The sequence below is a fragment of the Culex pipiens genome, chromosome 3, assembly GCF_016801865.2.
Source record: "Culex pipiens pallens isolate TS chromosome 3, TS_CPP_V2, whole genome shotgun sequence".
Taxonomy (NCBI): domain Eukaryota; kingdom Metazoa; phylum Arthropoda; class Insecta; order Diptera; family Culicidae; genus Culex; species Culex pipiens.
This window is the reverse complement of record NC_068939.1, coordinates 83,226,857-83,245,355: the sequence shown is the minus strand read 5'-3', so window position 1 is coordinate 83,245,355 and position 18,499 is coordinate 83,226,857. Positions and strand designations below refer to the sequence as shown.

The 18,499-nt window shown below is 42.3% G+C and overlaps 1 protein-coding gene across 1 annotated transcript in view; it reads left to right on the top strand.

Moving 5' to 3' along the window:
* The window catches only part of LOC120423174 (fringe glycosyltransferase), a 159,386-nt gene that overhangs the window by 25,018 nt on the left and 115,869 nt on the right, over positions 1-18,499 (top strand). The gene's annotated exons all lie outside the window — the stretch shown is intronic.

The following is an 18,499-nucleotide window of genomic DNA, read 5'->3' as shown; positions in this document are numbered from 1 at the left end:
CGGAACGGCTCTTTGCGACCCCTTGGCTAGGAAATTCTGTGAAGACTTCGACAAAACTCGAAGTTTACAGAATCAATGTTGTCAACTTTCAGCAAGACATCAACCAAAATTTTAAGGACTCAACTCTTTGGGGTCGCACCATGATTCCCGCATTCCCTGCTCAAATCCTTCGTCCAAGAAAACGCAAAACCAGACCAGAACTAACCCGTATCAAATCACTCTATCTACAGGGTTCAGTTTTTGCACACACAGAAACTCACATATTTGTCGACTCAGACCTGCTGCAAACTCAACAACAGCAGCAGCAGCACACACACAGTTATTGCTTGCGATTTGTGACTGCTGCTACTTCTACAATGATCCAGACTCGGTGTCCCTCTGAGGGACAACCCTGGCACGATGATCTAATAATGTGTGTGCTGCGGCGCGTCTCGGCGGTTTCATGTTCGCTCAAAATGCTCCAGAGCTTGCGGGTTCTTGGGCGAATGCGAAACCGATCGAGGACGGTATGCAGTCGGTTAGTAGTGACAGATTGACAGTGTGTTAGTAGTTTAACAGATTGTACTTACCCCGGTTGGTGTTCAGCTTTACCTTCAGGAACATTTCACTTGTAGTACTTACCCCTCTCAGTTGTCATCATTATCGGTGCAAGCTTAGGTACACCCTGAAGTCCGTAATTGAGATGGCAGCTGAATACCACCCTAAACCAACATCTTAAATTAGTCTCCACAGGGCATAACCACAGCTCCAGACAGAGACCACATGCGTCCACTTAATCAAGGCCCAAGTCCTTCAGCGCGCGCGGTTGCCTGCTCCACAAAACAGAACGTCACCAATCATCATTTCCTCGCGTGGCGACGACTAGCCCTTACCCTCCCCGTATATCCCTGGCGGGCCTTGAGCCGTTCACCCTAATCAACGGGGATTACTCTCGCAAATCGCAAGAACGTCCGATATCCACCAACCTCCACCGCACAAAGGACACTCTTGCCAAGCGGGCGCGCAACAAGCAGTTATACCAATTGAACGCGAAACCTAATTCTTGTTATTTGCATTCACCGCAGTCGAGGAGAAAACAAAACGCGCTCGAGCTCAAGCAGACCTTAGAATGTTGCCTCCTTGCGGCGGCGGCCACTATCGAGAGTAAGTGCCGTTTCCTGGCTGCCTTCGAGCACGTACACGGATTGGAATTACGGGCTGCGCCGTCTAATAGCAGGCCTGCGGACGGACGAGATTTTGCCCCGATTCGATACGTTGTTGAACCGCTGAACTTCGGAAACCGGGCTAGACGCTGATTACGCCGCTGATCCAGCGATTGAGTTCTCTCCCGGGACGCTTACAGGTGTCATCCGCCGGGGGTCCATACATCATAATCATGGGAGCCCCAACGACATCACCTAAATCATGCAAGGTGACACCTTCTTGGCGCGCGTTCGTCGTTACAAGCGAATTCCATGTTCGCGAAGCACCCCAGTTTCAGCTGAACTGGAGGCGAGTGTCACTGCTCCGGGTTAAGAAGGCGGTGTACAAAGAATCGTGACATTCTCCTTGGTTCATTTTTCATCCTTTAGGGTGCATCCTGCAGCCATCGTCGCACCGCGTACAGTCGTTAGCCTCTTTACATCCAGAAACATGAGTTATATACAAATAATGCGAAATTTCAATGAGGGTATAAATCTTAATTTTGAGACCTCTTCCCCCCTCCCGCTGGCGGGGCAGCATCTGTTGTGGCCAAAGGGGTTCTTATCAAGATTATCTGGCCGCGGCGCGGCAGCCGCGCCACTTTCAGTTTCACACACCAACTGTTGTTCAACGAGTTCGCGCAGCGAGCGAGAGCGAGGTAAAGAGTGTTAAAATGTACAATCAACAAATATGGCTTACAAATGAAGCTTCGGGGATCGGGACGGGAAAATCTCTGCGGCGGCGGCTGTGTTCGGAGATGTGGTCCCGCGTAAAGACGCGCGCGAGAGAGATCGCGAAAACTGATTTATGCATCAATGAACAATGAGTCAGTAAATTAAATTGATATTTGAATAGAAAAGCGGACGGCGCACGGGGATTGTGGGAGAAAAGGGAGATGGGTGGAACGCTGCGCGCGGTGAGGTTGCTCCGGTTTTGGACGAGGGGTCCGACGATGGTTGGGTTAGTGCTGAGACAGAGTTGACTGGGTGACAGGTTAGGTTAGTAGTTGACAGATTGTACTTACCTAGATTTGTACTCAGCTACGAGTCACTTGAAAAATGCAAAAAATCACCAAGGTATAGCTTGAAGTCCGGGATTGAAGTGTCACTGTCGTACTTACCCTAAACATGTTCAACGTCTCAAAAAATTAGACGTAGTTAAGTACTGCTTGAAATCTGTACTTGAAATGCAGGGTGACCACTCAAATCCCATTTTCAAATATTCAACTTTTTCCTGACTTTTCCAGAAACTCAAATAGTAGGCATTTCTTATCTGAAGATGGATCTTATCTAATCTAATCTAATCGAACGCATTTCTTATCTGAAGATGGATTTAAGAAAAATCTTTTAATAAAAAAGTCAACATTATCCAACGAAAAAAAATTAAATGAATTAAAAAAACCAAACTATTGCCAATTTTCGCCAAGGCAATGCTGTAGAGCGAATAATTTGATTTTTTTTGTCAATTTTCGTAAAAACAGAAACATAATAACAAATAACTTTAAAAAAATCTTTAAAAATGGCAGCACTCGTTATTTTGATTCATTGTAGAACTATAAACAATTAGGCTTTGAAAAATAACCAAAAGCTTACAATTTCAATGTTTATTTTTAAAATTGGTCCTTAGATTTTTTTTACCGAATTCGGTAGTTGAAAAATCGGTTTAGTTTAGATCCAAGTTTAGATCGGTAAACCATCTGTCAAAATGAACAAAATTTTACCGAATTTCGGTTGTAGGGGAGAGTGGGGAGACTTGATCCCCTTTTTTTGTATCGCACATAACTCTGTCAATTTCTCACAAAACTATGATCTTTTTGCATGAATTGAAAGCTTAAACATTCAACTATGTTTGGCTGATAAGGGTATTTCATCAGATAAATTCTTCGAATCATGCCAAGCGTTTTAAAAAGTATTTTAAACCGGCATTTTCAAAATGTTGGGGGTAGTTTGATCCCCCTTTCAACATTTTGAAGAAATCTTAAGCAAATTGTTTCTTATTCATCCAAACTTTTAATTTTCTATAAGTTACAGCAATTTCACATTAAACCTGTACGTTTGTGTTCAAAATATAACAAGTTTAGCATGCAAAATATTTAAAAACCTCAAATTTTCTTTTTTAGACCAAAATTGAGCATGTTTACAAAAGCTGCTAATTTTTGTTTACAAAACTTTTGAAAAATGGTTCAAACTGCAGTTGTACAACTATACTAAAGGAAACTATGTACGAAAACCCAGCCCAATTATTAAATCTTGCATCAAACAATTCATGTATAAAAAATATTTTTTGACTAATTTTTGAGTGTTTTCTATACTTATCATAACAAAGAAAAAAGATCTCTTGGAAGTTTTTTGCAGCACTTCTTAGAAAAATGTTTGTAACTCAATCTAAATATTTTTTTAATTTTTTTTCTTTGTTTTCTACAATGAGTTTTAGTCAATTTCGCACAACTTTCTAGAACAAAGCTAATTGTTTTACCCACATGCAGGCTTGGGATCAAGTCTCCCCGGGGATCAAGTCTCCCCACTCTCCCCTACGATGAACAATAATGAACAATAATAAGCTGCATTACCAAATGTCGGTAAGTTTTTACCGAATTCGGTAATTTTCAGTTTAAAGAACTGTTCAGCAGTTGAAAATTCGGTAAACCTTACCGAATTCGATAAAAAAATTAAATGTGTATAGTTTTTGATATTTCGTTTCAACTGGAAATGGCAAAAAGTTAGAGAAAACTGAATATAATTTTTTAGTTTTTTGGTTTCGGTTTATTGAACATAAATTTTCATTGAAAATTTGAACTTTTTTGAACAAATATTATGTTTGCCCCTTGATTTTTTCGGCTTGATTTTAGAAAGGGGGAAGGGACAAATAATAAAATTTAAATATTTTTTTTTTGGGTCCATTGCATCCAATATTGATTAAGATTTTTAGTGTCTAAAATGCCTATTTATTCGCAAAGAGATTGAAATAGTACACAGAAAAAAAATCATGGTAATATTACATCTGGGAAGGGGTACATCTTTTATGTCAGAAAAAAGGTGTAAAATGTATAATTTTACCATTTATCTGGTGTTATGTCACTTTTTCAGTCTAAATTGAGGTAAAATTACATCATAAAAGTAATATTCAACCTTCCAAAATTTCAGCTTCCAAATTTATAGTGCGTCCATCCCGGGAATTCCCGGGACAAAAATCCCGGGATTTTTCCAAAACCGGGAATTCCCGAATCCCGGGATTTTTTAAATTTTGTCCCGGGAATTCCCGAAATTGAAAACAAATCAAATTTTGGTTTGGAAATTCAGATTTGGTTGTGGAAATAGATGAATAGTTGAATACTTAGTACTCGATAAGAATTTTAAAGCATTCAAATTTGTATTCGGCATGTATCAGCATAAATTTGGCTTGTCAGGGAAAATTGCCTTGCGCTTTCAATATTTTCTATTAAATTTTATTTATTTAAAAAAGAATTGGTATTATATTTTCATATATTCATGACTTGAAACTTTAATTATTTCATCAAAAACAAGCATCTGTAGCAAATCAGGACAAAAGTAGGGAATTTAGACTGCTATTTTAGCCATTTTTTACATAATGTTCTGATTGTTTTGATTGATTTTAGCAGGAAACAGGAATATTACAAAACAATTAGTACACCGATTTCCAAATTTATTGCTCTAAAATCTCGTGTATCTTTTCAGACTGCAGTCCTGATTATCTCCAGTTGGCGGTAGTGACTTAGGGATAATTTTTAAAATTTGTTTTAATATAAAACATCAAATTCTAAACTTATCTAAAGTGTTGTAGTTTTAGACAGTTTCAATGAAATTGTTTAAGCTTTTGTAGTCATGTTATATAAATAAATAAAAAAGAAATATATATAAAATTGCGGTTCATTCAAATTCCAAAGCACATCAAAGAGCGATTTTTAATGTATTTTAAGCTATCTTAAAAACTGCTGTCCTTGTTAAGATTGAAGTGTAAGTTATTACCAATTAACAGTATTGAGCTAATTCTATAATTTTAGGCTTAAAAAATATAACAAATATAATGAAAACATAGATTTTTTTAATGTTTCAAAAATTTCCCGGGATCCCGGGAATTCCCGGGATTCCAAAAATATTTTTCCCGTTTCCCGGGAATTTCAAAACCCGGGAAAATTGGACGCCCTACAAATTTACATTATTTTTTACTGTGTAAAGGAAACCTTAAATTTTAAGTAAGCTACTTAAGAAGAATTGGGTGTATTTAATTTTAAAATTGTACAAAATATTACAAAATTATTCCAGAGTTAGAAAATAATTTTCAAACAAGTATGCTACACAGCAAAAAATTGTGTAAATTTGGAAGATGTAATTTTAGAAGATTGAATATTACGTCTTTTATGCTGTAATTTTACCTCAATATGTACTGAAAAAGCGACATTACACCAGAAAAGTGATAAAATTACACATTTTTAGAGGTAAAATTACACATTTTTTTCTGACATAAAAGATATACCCCTTCCCAGATGTAATTCAAATTCACGACTTTTTCCCCATTTTTTGCGGATTTTTGCGAATTCCCAACTTTTTTCCAACTTGAGTGGCCACCTTGATTTGAAATGATACTTGAACTATTTCTTTAGTGAACATCCATCTTCGTGCCCTTCGATTATGTAGGCATGACTTAAACCTTACCTTACCATTTCTTGGTTTGTTTACCAAGTGGCCTAACAAAGTTTGGTTAGTTTTTTGTTGACAGATGGGTACTTACCCAGATATTGTTAGAGTGGCTCATACCTTACAGCGTAGCTGCTCCAGTCACCGAGGGGTCCAACAATGGTAGTAGTTATGACAAAATTGACAGTTGACAGAGTTAGTGTTGCAAACTGTACTTACTCAGATAGGACTCCACCAGATTCTACTTACCCAGAGTTTTGTCAGCTTCAAGTCATTTTGAATATGACTGCATAAGCTTAGCTACAGTCTGTAGTCCGTAAAAGAAGTATCAATGAATAACAATTTCTTGTTGAATTTCCATCGCCGGACCCCTAATAAAACTTCTGAATCGATGAGCCCCTCGACATTGTTAGAGTGGTCCAAACCTTACAGCGTAGCTGCTCCAGTTTTGAACCTGGTCATCGAGGGGTCCAACAAAGGTAGGATTAGTTCTGACAGAATTGACAGAGTAAGTCAGATTTTACTTACTCAAATTGAACTCCACCAGATTCTACTTACTCAGATTTACTTTCAGCTCCAAGTCGTTTTATACACGACTGCACAAGCTAAGCTACAATTTGAAGTCCGTAAAAGAAGTTGCTACTTTTTTCATGTAAAGTCAAATTTCCATCGCAGGACCCCTCGCCCAGGCCGGCTGTGGTCAAAAACCGCACCACACATTTGGCACACGTTCTCGCCACCGCTCTGGGGAGCCACGTTTGAACCACATGGGCAGCCCCCGTCCACCCCTTGTCAGCAAGCTCAACGTGCTTTTTTTTCGGTTTCTGGACCTTCCACCGAAAAAAAACAACCACGCTGCACAATGAAAGGACTCCCGGCGTGAAAGTACGATTAATCACTCGTGTGTTTTTTTGCGCTCGCCCTTTTTTTCGGGTAATGGCGTGAACGAAAACTGTCTCTACAAAAGTTTCCGTTTTCGGCGGCGTCGGTCCGCGCGACTCACCCATAAACGGTAAATGCGTCCCGGCTTTAATGAGATGCTAATCGAATGTGTGTGTGTCTCGGCTAACCGCGCGAGGAAAGTGGTTCGTTCTGTCGGGAACACAATTAACTTGATCAGCGCGCGATCTCGTTTTGCCGCTGTCGCCCTGCCACTTTAGAGTCATTTGTAATTGTCTCTCGCTCTCTATTCAGGGTACATTAATTGAAGGTTCGCCCGTCCTCCATGAATCCAGGCGGCCACACATTTCAATAGGGTTATAAATCGATCACGCGGCGGTACGCAACGCGCGATGTTTGTACTCCAACGGGGGGTCGCCCACGGTGAGAGAGCGGGAAATTATGAGACTGCACCACCTTCGCCGAAGATCGGGGATCGGAAATCGAGTCCCGCGACTCTCTACGGGTGGGGGTGATGCTGGAGACAAATTTTAATTGGCTTATTCTAAAAATGGAGAGGGGCCCTTACCGGGATGGGATCGCGGAATTGATTGCCTTTCGGGACGTGTCTATTGTTTCAAGTGGGAGGGGGCGTTGTAGACAGGGCTTAATTCTAGCGTTATCTGGAGTGCAACGATCGGTTGACATTGGCGGCAAGCGGTGACAGATTACACTAATTTAGTTTTGTATCTAGTTGATCTTTGCAGGGCGTCCTAACTAACCTAGGTGAACTCTGACATTCAGTCCCGTATCAACTTCAACTCTGTAACCTAAATCTGAACACTTCCTCGAAGGATCCCAGACAGATCTGTCCCAATCCGCATGATCACCGAGGTCCACTGAACCCGAAATCGACGGTCAACATTCGATACTTTCCTTTTGGAACCCCTTATTGGATCAGCGCCGTCAAAGCCAAACCGGATGATCCCAAAGTCTTGTCGTCAAAAAAATCATTACAGCTGATGAAGCAATCTCGCTTAACAAAAAAAACCGTCTAGAATCAACAAACATCGACGACGACGACGATGCTCCAGTAAGTACATCCACAATGGACGGAGCGGAAAAGATGGCTCAAATTTCTGGCACGCCATTTGGTGACCGGCGGCGGCCCCTCTTCAATTTCGCTGAACTTGCCTAATGAAGCGCAAATAAGCCGTTTATGGGGACCGATGGGTCTTGCGCACATGTGGTTGGAGGAACTTTTTGGGGGCAACAAGTGGTAAAAACGAATTTGGAGGCAACAACTTGAAAAAATCTAATAAAAATCCAAATTGTTTTCAAAAAATAAAGATGCAGACGCAGAACTATGAGCCTTTCCTGTAGATTGCCAGATCTTGGGAAAATCGAACTGGTGCAAAGACCTGCGTTTGCGTTGGACGGACAATCTTGTTCTTAGCTTAAGGTTAGTACTATTTGACAGCATTGACAGATTGACAGAAGTTAGTTACATGACAGAATGTACTTACCCAAAACGATATTATTCACAACTTCACCTTAGAAGTTCATAAACCTACGAACTTCTTGCAGTCCATAATTGAAACGTCACTTACACTTTATTAATTGCTGTACTTACCCGTTCCTGTGTTCAATTTGCTAAAGTCTGTATGCTGCGCTAAGGTACCTCTTGAAGTCCGTAATCGAAGTGATTGTTTCGGAAATTAGTTTTCGCATTGCTAAAAATAACAAGTTCAGCTGCAGTTTGCTTAATTGCCTTCCAGAGGCCAAGTGCCTTGTCGTTCACACTTTCCGGCCATAAAAACCGCCACACCGCAGTGCAACACGACTCAATCATCGATTCCCGAGCGTTGTCGTACCATACGTACGCTCAAAACAAAAACTCACCAACCCAACGATGGTCGGCGTAATTTTTCCCTTTGAAAATCTCAATTAACATCTCGTTACGCCCACCTGCAGCAGCCAAGTTCGTCCTTCTTTTGCTCCCGACAACGGGCTCGCCTCTTCGAGGCTGTGTAACGCCCCTCGTCTGAGGCGCGCGCAAAAAGCGACGACCTCTACCTTGTGTGATTGATTTGCCTGCCTCATTTTCTATTCTGCGCGCCGGACGTGCAGAAAAAAACATGCACGTTCATAATAAATATGAATATGAATTCGCCCGATGATAATCTCATAATCTTCTTTGTAAAACAAGTTGCATTTGTCATTCCGCGGAGGTTTCCGGGGCAGTGCTGCCAGATTTTCTGCAAAAATAGTTGTTTTTATTTTGAACATAACCTGTAAAATGGTTTAAAGTGAGCTTGATTTCAAATTTGCTGGCAACACTGCCAGCCCCAAAAGCTGACTCACTAGAAACGCCGCACAAGACTGAAATATGAGCGGGGCTTTATTATCAACCCATTATGGCCATAATCATAATAAAACTCGTCGAAAATCCTTCCGAAACTGCAGCCACAATGCGAAAAACGGTTGCGTTATTAATTTTGCAATAGTTAATATTTTATCGCGCATACACACACATTCACACAAACTCACAGAAAACCTCGACTAATTTGAAATTTATGCGGGAGCTGGAAGTCACATGTATTTTTTTTTCTTCGTACCATACAGTTCGTCACACAAAAAACGAAAATCACGCAAAAAATCGCCAATACCGAGGGGAAGACCACCCCTGCGGGTATAATTTATGCAAAATCGTCGTCAGCGCGGCCGATGATGGGCTCTTCTTTTTGTCTGTGTGTGTGATAATTTTGCAAGCATTTCAGGTGGAATTATACAGATTGTAATTTATTTGTGGCAGAATGTTTCGTTCCGGTTGGTATTTGCGAGGGAAAAAAGGTGATTTCGAGCAATAAACTGTGACAAGTGCAACGGAATCGGTTAATGTTGGAATGTCGAAGAAATATGACGTTTCAGTGAAAGAATCAACAGGTCAAAATACCAGGGCTGTGGAGTCGAGTAGCTTTTGAAGTGACTCCCGACTTGGGCTTTTAGAGATTTAGCGACTCCAACAACAAATCCCATACAAAATTGTTGAAAATTAGACGCCTTCGACTGCAGCTAGTCTGAGGATTAGCGTGGCTCACGGATATATGAAAAAGACAAAAGTGTTCAATTTCGAACGCCTCAACCGGAATTTTGTAGCAATATGGCCCCAAAACATAGCCTGAAATTTTGAGCGCATTTGGTTAAGGTTTAGAACTTCCACCATTGACCTGAAGTTATAAAGAAATTTCAATAAATTTAATTTATTTATTTTCAACTTTTTAACTCTTCTTCGAGTATATTTTTCTATGCCCTATGATTTTTGCTCAAAGTAGTGGTTTCTTATAGGTTTCGATCCGGGGAACAACTTTGTAGAACATCACAAAGCGCTAGGAATTAATCCCGGAAAGATACAGGCAAATTTTTAGAGCACGTTAAAAAAAAAATCCTAGCTCCAAAAAATATCCTGTATCTTTTCAGGATCAATTCCTAGCGCTTTGCGATGTTCTACAAAGTTGTTCCCCGGATCAAAACCTATAAGAAACTTGAGAATAAGAAAATTTGATTGGGTTTTGGGAAACTTTATCTAAGAAGAGGTTAAAAGTGAAAATTTCCCATAGTAAATCTTTAAAAGTTCCATACTAACTTCAGGTCAATGGTGGAAGTACTAAACCTTAACCAAATGCGCTCAAAGTTTCAGGCTATGTTCTGGGGCCATATTGCTACAAAAATCCGGTCGAGGCGTTTGGAATTGAACACTTTTGTCTTTTTCATATATCCGTGAGCCACGCTACTGAGGATGGAGGCTCCGACTCCGGATCCTCAAAAGTACCTGACTTCACTGAAGCAGGTATTAGACTATGACAAAAAAAACTCGCACACAACTCAAAATGTACGTAGGCTGGCGTTTCTGCAAACATATGCAGGCAAACAAAGCGAGCATGCATACTGCCAAACTGTCAAAAAGTGCGAGTTTTGTTTGTTTTTGTTTGTCATAGTCTAATACCTGCTTGACTCCAATCCCAATTGCTACAAAATGATTCCACACTGAATCTAAAATAGGATTCAAGCTGCTCTGTTCAGTAGATCTTCAAAAGACCAACGATTCTTTAGCCCCGATAACCCCCTTCAAAATCACGTTCCCTATTCCGGTTCCGATTCCGATACCATCACTGACGCTGTCATAACTCAAATTGACCCCAGATTCCGACCGACCCCCAATGTTGTGCAGAGCATCGCCACAACTTGGCACCGCCAGAGCAAGGTGATGTGCACCGATCCAGATTACCAAGCTCGAGACTCACGCCGCGCCAAAATAATCATAAATCTCGTACCGGTCCCGTGTGTTGTTCACAGACGACGACACAGAACCTGGAGGTCTATTTAGTCATCCCGGCCGGAAAACCCGGACCAACTATGTGGGTAATTTGAATGTGATTTTAATTTCCGATAAGTCCTCCGCGCGCTCCGACATGTAAAACACGAAACTTTGGAAACTTTTTGAACTATTTTCCGCCATGCGGTCGTCGGGGTCGGAGATCTAACATGGCTGATAACAATCGCGTTGTACGCGGAGAGACAATGAACTTTTCACCGCAGTTACTAGTTTTCTCCCTCTCCCCCGGGAGGGGGGCCGGTGTTGGAGAAATTGCCGTTTCATGATACGATAGTTAGTTGTTGAACAAAAAATAAACATAACTACACGGTGGATGGGGCCATCAGCGACCGGTTGCAGCAGTACACAGCAAGAGTTAAAAGAGTGTATAAAATAAACAACAATTGAATTAATTTCGCATTGAAATGTTTAGCATTTTTGTGGTGCACTCGTTTTTGCTCTCAGCACAGTGAGCAAGTGTGTCACCGCGTTGAGTGGCCAGCATCATCGCTGTGTAGACTGGTTCAACTTTAGTACACTCAAACCCCGATGGTTTTACACCAACTGTTGTCAAACGAACGGGGTCACTTTTTAGTTTGACACCCCTTTTACACGGAGTTTACACACACTAACAAACGTTTGTTTTGATAGTGTGCGTGAGCGCCGTGTAAAAAGTGGCAGCTCGTCACTTTTTAGTTTGACTTTGACCAACCAACGGGGTACAAACTAAAAGAGTGTCAAACAAAAAAGTGACCAACCACCGGGGGTTGAGTGTACTCTTAAACTTAAAGTTAGTAGGGATTTGACAGAATTGACAGTTTTGACAGTTGTTAGTTTCTTGACAGAGTGTACTTACCCAGTTTGAATTCAGCTAACCTCACACAGGCTTCTGACGTACTTCTTGAAGTCCGTAATTGAAGCCTCTCTCACAAAAAATGAACATTTTAGTACTTACCATTCTACAAAAATCAAAGTTAAACGCTACACTAAGGTACCGCTTGAAGTCCGTAATCGAGACGTCATTCTATCAAATTTCGAACCAGTCTACTCTTAAGTAGTGGTGATCCCTCGGCAACCTCATATGAAATTCTGACCATGTTCTTCGCACAGGACGGACGGGAACGCTACCGGTTGAGATCGCCCCGTAGCCCGCTACCGGATTTCAATTCATTCAGTGACGGACGACGATTCAACAGGTCCTCCCAAGCACCATCATCAACGCTATCGAATTTCCAATTACCCGACGACGACGACGAGTTGTGACGAGTGAATTTTCCTCGGCGCGTTTCACGCCGTCAAGACTTGAGGGCTTTTGTTAATTTGATTTGGTTAACCGCGGTGGATTTTCTTGAAGTATTTCGAACTGTCAAAAATCTACCAAAACATCTACCACATTGATCACACAAAAAACTGTGGTAGAAAAGTATCCACCGGTAGATCCTTTGGTGGATTTTTGACAGTTCGAATTATTTCAAGAAAATCCACCGCGGTTAACCAAATCAAATTAACAAAAGCCCTTTGGTGTACCATCCGCTCGTCACTTCTGGTATCATCTGCCATATATATAAACAGAGTAATAATACTCATCTTTTTCCAACTCTTTTTTTCACCCTTTGGGACACATTGCTGGCAGTTTTGTTCCGTTTTTTAGCCCCTTCCGAGCCGAGCTGAAAGGCTGGAAAATTGTTGCCCAGCTTTTCTAAGCAGCACTCCGGAGGTTGCCACATCCAGAAAAGGGGGGGTTAAAACAAGTAATTATAAACAAGATCGTGGGAAATGTTAATTTAATTCTGTCCGCGTCGTCAGCGCGACTCTTCATAGTTGCGGCGGCGCTGGGAAAACTTCCCGCGCATCATCGTCAAGTTCCCCCCTTTTCCGTTGATTGTTGTGAAGACTTGAAGAACTTCGTTCTTCGCGTCGCGCGGCTGGTTTCATCAATCGACTTAATTGAAACTTGATATCGCTACTGAACGATGTGCGCGGCGCGCATCAGATCAATTTAAAGTCATATGGCACAGGGTTGGCAGGCAAGTTTCAAGTGGACGTCGACCATAACTTTGAATTGATCATTTTAACGAATGGGACATTTCGTCGATTTTTTTCTAAATAAGTCGTAATCCTTGTAATTCACACTACCAAACTCTTCTATTCTATTTTTCTAATGGATAACAAAGTTACATTTCTAGAGTTTTTTTTTAAAAGGTCCTATAAGCTATTGTCTTTCATATGTTTATAGGACCTATCCAAAAAAAAAACTCTAGATTTTTATTTTTCCTTTTTTCGAATGGTCCACATGGCTACATTCTTCTTTTACCCTTTTCAGAGTGGTCCGCACGACTACATTTTTCTTTATCCCTTTTCCGAATGGTTCGCATGACAAAATTCTTCTTTTTCCCTTTTCTGAGTGGTACGCTAACTACATTCTAATTTTTCCCTTTTCCGAGAGGTCCGCTTGACTAAATTTTACTTCTTTTCCTAATTTTGAGTAGTCCGCATGACTACATTCTTCTTCTTCAATTTCCGAGTGGTCCACACGACAACAATTTTCTTATGCTCTTTTCCGAGTGGTCCGCATAACAACATTTTCTTCTTTTCCAAATTTTGAGTGGTCCGCATGACTACATTCTTCTATTTCTCTTTTCTGAGTAGTCCGCATGACCAAATTCTTTTTTTTCCCTTTTTCAAGTGGTCCGCATGACAACATTTTTCTTCTTCACCTTATTTTGAGTGGTCCGCATGACAAAATTATAGTTTTTCCCTTTTCCGGGTGGTCCGCATGTCAATTTTTTTCTTTTCCCCTTTTTCCGAGTGGTCCGCATGACAGCATTCTTCTTTGTCCCTTTTCTGAGTGGTCCGCATGACTACGTTCTTTTTTCCCTTTTCCGAGTGGTCCGCATGACAACATTTTTCTTCTTTACCTAATTTTGAGTGGTCCGCATGAAAAACATATAGTTTTTCCCTTTTCCGGGTGGTCCGCATGACATTTTTTTTCTTTTTTTCCTTTTCCGAGTGGTCCGCATGACAACATTTTTCTTCTTCACCTTATTTTGAGTGGTCCGCATGACAAAATTATTGTTTTCCCTTTTCCGGGTGGTCCGCATGTCAATTTTTTTCTTTTCCCCTTTTTCCGAGTGGTCCGCATGACAGCATTCTTCTTTTTCCCTTTTCTGAGTGGTCCGCATGACTACGTTCTTTTTTCCCTTTTCCGAGTGGTCCGCATGACAACATTTTTCTTCTTTACCTAATTTTGAGTGGTCCGCATGAAAAAAATATTGTTTTTCCCTTTTCCGGGTGGTCCGCATGACATTTTTTTTTCTTTTTCCCTTTTCCGAGTGGTCCGCATGACAACATTTTTCTTCTTCACCTTATTTTGAGTGGTTCGCATGACAAAATTATTGTTTTTCCCTTTTCCGGGTGGTCCGCATGTCAATTTTTTTCTTTTTCCCTTTTCCGAGTGGTCCGCATGACAGCATTCTTCTTTTTCCTTTTTCTGAGTGGTCCGCATGACTACGTTCTTTTTACCTTTTTCCGAGTGATCCGCATGACAACATTTTTCTTCTTTACCTAATTTTGAGTGGTCCGCATGTTTTTCCCTTTTCCGGGTGGTCCGCATGACATTTTTTTTCTTTTTCCCTTTTCCGGGTGGTCCGCATGACATTTTTTTTTCGTTTTTCCCTTTTCCGAGTGGTCCGCATGACTACATTCTTCTTAGTTAAGTTGTTTTTCAGAATGCACTTACCATTTAATGTGTTCAGGTCAACCTCATGCCGGTTATGTTTCAAGCTTATTAGGTTCTTCTTGAAGTCCGTAATTGAAGAGATTATAAACAACCCAAAAACTCTAGTTTAGTAGTGAGAGTCAAGTATCCCCATCATTCGAAGAATTGATCATTCGACAAACCGACCCCAAACTCCTTCCAACGATCTCCAGCCAGTAACGCGCACTTCAATTCCGGGAACGCAAGCTGTGAGCAGCTTATTGACGGGCAACTGCAGCGCCCAGGCGCCGCGTCATTTGATCCAGATTCGCCGCGCTAATGAGCGCAGATGTTTGCAAAACTTCTTCCGCGAAGCGGCCAGAGATAATCGGCTGCGTTGCGAAAAGGAGCTCTTCATCAGCGCGCGATTAAGCGTCGATTAAGTGTCGCGATAGAGTTGGGGGGGGTCTTGCGCAAAGGGGTCGCAGCGCTAGGGGTCTTACCAATCGCTAATTGTGGGATCACCCCAGGCCAACAATGGGCGGCTGTTTCCCAACTGGTGATTGTTTTGTGGCAGCGTCTGCGACGCAGTGGACGTTCACTTTTTGGGGACATTACGGCTAATTGGGTCCGGTGGAGATTAGATGGATTGGATAGCTATTGGATATTTCCCAAACTGTTGTTTTTACAAAATTAGAAAGCCTCTTCGACAATGTCGGTAGAGCAAACTGTCAAAAAGTTAGGTTATGTCGGCAAACTGAACAACACGGTTTTGTACCAAAAATCTATCAAGAGCCCTCCATAAACAGCGCCACACTTAACGTAAGGGCCTTTCGCCACACCAGTGAACGCTTATCGAGCAAAACTGAGCAAATTTGAGCAAGAAAAAAGTGCACTTTCTAGTACTTGGACCCATTTTTCCCTTTCCAATTGTTTCGCAAACCCCATTCGGTCACTTAAGTCGATTACCGCTCCAAACCATGTGTCGCAAGCCACCCGGCGGCAACTGACCTCGGCCGCCGAGTTCAGCGGGACTGCGCTACACCCCCTAAATGTGGTCCACTTTTGAGCGCGCAACAACCACTTTGCCGACACACAATCGCCATTATCTTGGTCAAGTCGGAGTCGGGGTTCATAGAGTGGGATTGAAGACGAATCTTCCAGAAGTCGAACATAACCTCAACTTTTAAAATTACCAAACAAAACATTGAGCGATCTTTTCCATAAATCTGTCAGAACTGACAGCTGTCAAGTTACTAAAACTGTTGATCCAAAACAGTGTTGCCAGTCAAAAAAAAACTACTCTGTCTTCAAGTCTTCTATGAATGACCGCTGCTCCAGAGTCGTTCTTTTCCGGGGTTCCTGCCGGGGTCCTAGAGTTGACCAGCCGCTGAAAAAACGGCGAGCGGGGGCGCAACTCTGTTTTATGTATTATTTATAATTCATTAATATTTATCTTTCCCTTTCGCCGAGTCGTGTGCGCGCGCGAACCATTCCCGGCTGCTCCTCTTGAAGCCCCCAGAGGTCTCTCTCTCCACACACCGCCTACTACTGCTGGCCAGGCGACTCGGGCCAGTTTTCAAGTGGGAGTCTCGCGTACAATTGTTTGCAAACTCGTGGACCACTCCGGTTGGCGACGACGCGAAAAACTTTAAGTTTTGTGGTGCGTTCGTTTGAACGACCTGGGTTGTACCTGCAAGACAATTGTCAAATTTGGACGCTACATGAGTTTTCCAGGTGTTCCAAAAGAAGACCGCAACTGGTTACCCAAACGAACTCACCATTGGTGAACTCATAAAGCTAGTTGAGGACATCTGCTACGTAACCGGGCGGTAACCTCCAGTTGACCCCATCATTGTGCGTCCATGACATGGGTAAACAAAATAATTAAACCCAACAATGCCCGGTGGCGCAATGATTGACAAATCTGTGCTCCGAGGAATCCAGCTTTTATTGTTTTTCGAGACTTGCTGTCCAGCGGCAGCTTCCAGCATCATCACCAGCCGGTTAAGGTGAAGTGAAGAAATAAAAATTTACATAAATTTTGTACGCTCGTAAAAGCAGGCTCTTTTATTGCTCTCTCTCGGAACACGGTACAGTCCAAACTCTTGGGGAGTTGGTCAAGCTTGCCGCCGGAGGCAGTCCTGGAACGAACGGGGGAGGTCGATGCATTCGTGGATGCATCATAAGCACGTGCTCGGAAGGTACTGCCGGAACGTGCTCGGAAAGTTTATGCCTCCGGACGGCGCGTTCTTTGCCGAACAAGACGTGCCACACGGAAACTTCTAGCTAAACATTCGTTCGAACGGAAATGATTTATCGCCAGGGTTCTATCTCTCTATTAAAAGCTTATTGACCTAGTTGACAGATGTTGACAGAACTTAAATCCAACGGTACTTACCGAAATCTGCACCAAATCCGCCATTACTTCTGTCACTCTGGGAGCATCTCTCGCCAAGCGTGACATTTGACATCCCTCCACAGGGTGCGCTACCCGCCGCCAAAACCGAGTGACATTTCGTGCCGCAATCGTAACAACGAGAATGTTACTGCCAATTACTGCTGTCACCGCGGCAGGCCGGGCTCCCAGAACCGGTTGTGTCGTGTACATGTCAGCGTGCGCGCCCAACGACATTAGCCCGGGTTGAGTCAATTGTTTTAACATCTCTCATCTGTCACCATTAGTCTTGCGAGCGGGGTCGTCCACGGAAGCTCCCCCGGGGGAGATGGAAACTCGCCGAGAGGAGAACTACCGGGAAATGTTGAAAATGAAATATACAATTGCAGCAGCAGCAAAAAACACAACAAGCATGAGCCACTTATAAATGTTTATCACGTTTTATTCGAAGTCATCCACCGCGCAGAACGTTGCGTCCAGCAGTTGGCAACACTGCCAGGAGGAAGAAGATCCGCATGACACACAGTGTAACGGGGCAGGTTGTTGAACAGCGTTGACGTAAACGGAACATGTTTCGCAGAGCAGTTTGAAATTTTCGGAACGTAATACAGTAGGTGTCACGCGCTTTGTTTACTTTCCAATTCCATAGCTCCACAACACTAGCTTAAGTACAGTGTAAACAATGAGAAGCGCTAAAACTGTTATTAAAACTGTCAAAACACATTCCGCTTGCGCGAGGGGTCCCTCGATTTCGTCGTCAACTGCGCCCGAGCAGATCTTGACGAGGGGTAAACAAACAATGGTGGAGAAATGGGAGCACAAAACAAAGTGGACTTCGGATGACGGGGAACCTAGATTCCAGCCGGAAGATTGGTTACGGATTTGCATACACTTCGCGCGCGCGAGGTAGTTAAACAAAAACAAAAATATTTAAACAAACATATATTCAGTGCATCATCAGCAGCTTCAGCAGCCGTGGGTGGCTGGACACTTGAGGGGACCTGGATGCTGGAATGATGGCGATGATGATGTGGTGAAAAGAAAAATACACAACCGGACAGCACTTGAACGTGTTCTGGGGGCAAGGCTCTTCGAATGTAAGGTTGAACCCGATTAGTTCTTGTTCAATGTTCTGTGATGTCAATTTTTAAGCAACGAGGGGTAACTCAAAACGTCCTGCCAAACGTCAACTATCAAAATCATTGTTGCCAGTTTGCACCAACCTCCAAAGGAAATGTTGCCAACCTTACAACCTAACCTTGCCAACTTCAAATCTTCGATCCGACTTTGTTCTGGTTACGTCCGAAAGGAGT